This window comes from Chiroxiphia lanceolata, chromosome 29, assembly GCF_009829145.1.
Source record: "Chiroxiphia lanceolata isolate bChiLan1 chromosome 29, bChiLan1.pri, whole genome shotgun sequence".
Taxonomy (NCBI): Eukaryota; Metazoa; Chordata; class Aves; order Passeriformes; family Pipridae; genus Chiroxiphia; species Chiroxiphia lanceolata.
This window is the reverse complement of record NC_045665.1, coordinates 1,453,014-1,457,031: the sequence shown is the minus strand read 5'-3', so window position 1 is coordinate 1,457,031 and position 4,018 is coordinate 1,453,014.

Below are 4,018 nucleotides of genomic sequence, written 5' to 3'. Positions count from 1 at the left end.
GGGGGGCCCGGACCCCCCCGGGACCCCCCTCGGGACCCCCCAGGACCCTCCGGGACCCCCCGGGACCCCCCGGGACCCCCCGGCCTCGTCCCCCCCGATGACGTCACTGAGGAGGAGGAGGAGGAGCCGCCGGAGCTGCTGCTGTGCCCCTCCCCCCCCCGGTTTGGGGGGGCCTGGGGGGGTATTTTTGTGGGGGGAGGGGCGCGGGGACCCCCCGTTTTGGGGTGTGTGTCCCCCCCAAACCCCCCCGCGGTGTCCCCAATAAAGGTGTTGGTGACTCGAGTGGCTGCGAGGGGCTGGAAATGGAGGGGGGTGGGAGACCCTACAATAACATTGGGGGGGCGGGAGACCCTACAATAACAGTGGGGGGAAAGGGAGACCGTACAATAACACTGGGGGACAAGGAGACCCTACAATAACATTGGGGGGAAAGGGAGACCCTACAATAACATTGGGGGGGCGGGAGACCCTACAATAACATTGGGGGGTGGGAGACCCTACAATAACATTGGAGGGGACAAGGAGACCCTACAATAACATTGGGGAGACCCTACAATAACATTGGGGGGACAGGGAGGCCCTACAATAACATGAAGGGGACGAGGAGACCCTACAATAACATTGGGGGGACAGGGAGACCCTACAATAACATTGGGGGGGTGAGGAGACCCTACAATAACATTGGGGGGACAGGGAGGCCCTACAATAACATTGGGGGGGTGAGGAGACCCTACAATAACATTGGGGGGATGAGGAGACCCTACAATAACATTGGGGGGATGAGGAGACCCTACAATAACATTGGGGGGGTGAGGAGACCCTACAATAACATTGGGGGGATGAGGAGACCCTACAATAACACTGGGGGGACAGGGAGACCCTACAAAACATTGGGGGGATGAGGAGACCCTACAATAACATGGAGGGGGATAAGGAGACCGTATAATAACATAGAGGGCTGGGAGACCCTACAATAACATTGGGGGGATGAGGAGACCCTACAATAACACTGGGGGACGAGGAGACCCTACAATAACACTGGGGGACGAGGAGACCCTACAATAACAGGTGTGGACACAAAGAAGCCCTACAGTAACATTGGCTGACACGGTGTGACCCTACAATAACATCAGGTGATACAAGGAGACCCTACAATAACATCGGGTGACACAGGGTGACCCCACAACAACACAGGGTGACCCTACAATAACATTGGGTGACCCTACAATAACATCATGTGACACAGGGTGACCCTACCACAACACAGGGTGACCCTACAATAATATCAGGTGACACACGGTGACCCTACAATAACACAGGGTGACACACGGTGACCCCACAATAACACAGGGTGACCCTACAATAACATTGGGTGACCCTACAATAACATCGGGTGACACAGGGTGACCCCACAATAACACAGGGTGACCCTACAATAACATCGGGTGACACACAGTGACCCTACAGTAACACAGGGTGACACAGGATGACCCCACAATAACACAGGGTGACCCTACAATAACATCGGGTGACCCTACAATAACATCAGCTGACACAGGGTGACCCCACAACAACACAGGGTGACCCCACAATAACACAGGGTGACCCTACAATAACATCAGCTGACATAGGGTGACCCTACAATAACATCGGGTGACACAGGGTGACCCCACAATAACACAGGGTGACCCTACAATAACACAGGGTGACCCTACAATAACACAGGGTGACCCTACAATAACATCAGCTGACACAGGGTGACCCTACAATAACACAGAGTGACACAGGGTGACCCCACACCGACACAGGGAGCAGCAGTGACCCCGCGATAACCCGCCGGCACCAAGCGACCCTACAACAACAACCCCACCACCAACACCGGCGCTTCCCCCAAACAGCCCGGAGGAAGCGGGGGGGGGGGCACCGTTGCCATGCCAACCGCGGGGGGCCGGGGGGGCGCTGCCGTAAAGCGCGGCGGGGCCCGGAGGTGTCGCGCGGGTGTCGCGCGGTGCCGTCGCGCGGCCCGGCCGGGGGCGGGGCTGTGGCGATGGCGGCGCAGGCCCGGCCCGGGCCCGGAGCGGGAGCGGCGGGGGGGGCCCGGCACTGAGCCCACCCACACCCCCCCCGGGGCACCGCGGGACCCCCCGGCACCCCCGGTACACCCCGGAACCCCCCGGCGAGCGCTCGGGTCGGTGCGCGGCCTCCGCTGCCCCCGCAACCCCCGCCGGGCCCGGGCCTTCCGATGGGGGGGGAGATTAGGGGGGGGAAACGGGGACCCCCCCGGGGGGGCGGCGGGGGCTGGGGGGCGGTGGGGAGGGACCCTGGGGGTCTTGGAGAGTCTGGAGGGGGGTATGAGGCTTTAGGGGGGAGCCCTGGGGGTCTTTGAGGGTCTGGGGGAGTCTGAGGCTTTAGGGGTGTCCCTGAACCTTAGGGGGGGTCCCTGGGGGTCTTGGAGAGTCTGGGGGAGTCTGAGGCTTTAGGGGTGTCCGTGAACCTTAGGGGGGGCTCCCTGGGGGTCTTGGAGAGTCTGGGGGGGGGCTGAGGCTTTAGGGGGGAGCCCTGGGGGTCTTTGAGGGTCGGAGGGGGCTCTGGGGGTCTTGGAGAGTTTGGGGGGTCTGAGCCTTTAGGGGGGGGTCCCTGGGGGTCTTGAAGAGTCTGAGGCTTTAGGGGGGCTCGGGAGGGAGTCCTGGAACCTTTGTGGGGGGTCCCTGGGGGGTCTTGGAAGGTCGGGGGGGGGGGGCTGAGGCTTTAGGGGGGGTCTCTGGGGGTCCTGGAGAGTTTGGGGGGGGTCTGAGCCTTTGAGGGGGTCTCTGGGGGTCTTTGAGTGTCTGGGGGGGGGCTGAGGCTTTGGGGGTGTCCTTGAACCTTTGGGGGGGGGTCCCTGGGGGTCTTTGAGAGTCTGAGGCTTTGGGGGGGTCGGGAGGGGGTCCTTGAACCTTTAGGGGTCCCAGAGCCTTTGGGAAGGGTCTGGGGGGGGGTCCGGGGGTCTTTGAGGGTCTGGGGGGGTCTGAGGTTTTGGGGGTGTCTTGGAGAGTCTGAGGCTTTGGGGGTGTCCTTGAACCTTTGGGGGGGTCCCTGGGGGTCTTGGAGAGTTTGGGGGGGGCTGAGGCTTTGGGGGTGTCCTTGAACCTTAGGGGGGGGTCTCTGGGGGGGTCTTGGAGAGTCTGGGGGGGCTGAGGCTTTAGGGGGTCGGGGGGGGGTGTCCCTGAGCCTTTTTGGGGGGTCCTTGGGGGTCTTTGAGAGTCTGAGGCTTTAGGGGGAGCCGGGGGGGGGGTCCTTGAACATTTGGGGGGGTCTTTGAGGGTCTGGGGGGGGGACCTGAGCCTTTGGGGGGGATTTTGGGGTGGGGAGGGTGTCTCCGAGGCTTTGAGGGGATTTTGGGGGGGGTCTGAGCCTTTGGGGGGTCCCTGGGAGTCTTTGGGAGTCTGGGTGGGGGTCTGAGGCTTTGGGGGGGGGTCCTTAAGCCTTTGGGGGTCCCTGAGGTTTTTTGGGGGGCTGGGGGTGTTCCCTGGGGGTCCCTGAGCCTTTGGGGGGGTCCCTGAGGGTCTTGGAGAGTCTGGGGGGGGTGTCTGAGGCTTTGGGGGGGGTCTCTGAGCTTTTGGGGGGGGTCCCTGAGGTTTTTTGGGCTCCCAAAATCCCCCCCTTCCAATCCTTGGCCCCTCCCCCCCCTTCCAGGACGTTCCTGGGGGGGAGTCCCCAAAAATGGGGGGTCCCAAAAATCAGGGGGGCTCCCAAAAATCGGGGGGGGGTGTCTTTGGGGCTGAGGGGGGTCCTCAGGGATTTGGGGTACCCCAGGGATTGGGGGATCCCCAAAAACTGGAGTTCCCCAGGAATTTGGGGATCAGGGGAATTCTCCAGGGATCCAAGGGGGGTTCCCAGGGATTGGGGGGGGGTCCCCAAAACTCGGGGGGGGTTTCCCCAAAAGTTGGGGTCCCCGGGAATCCAGGGAATTCTCCAGGGATCCAGGGGGGTTCCCAGGGATCAGGGAACCCAGGGAATTCTCCAGGGATCCAGGGCT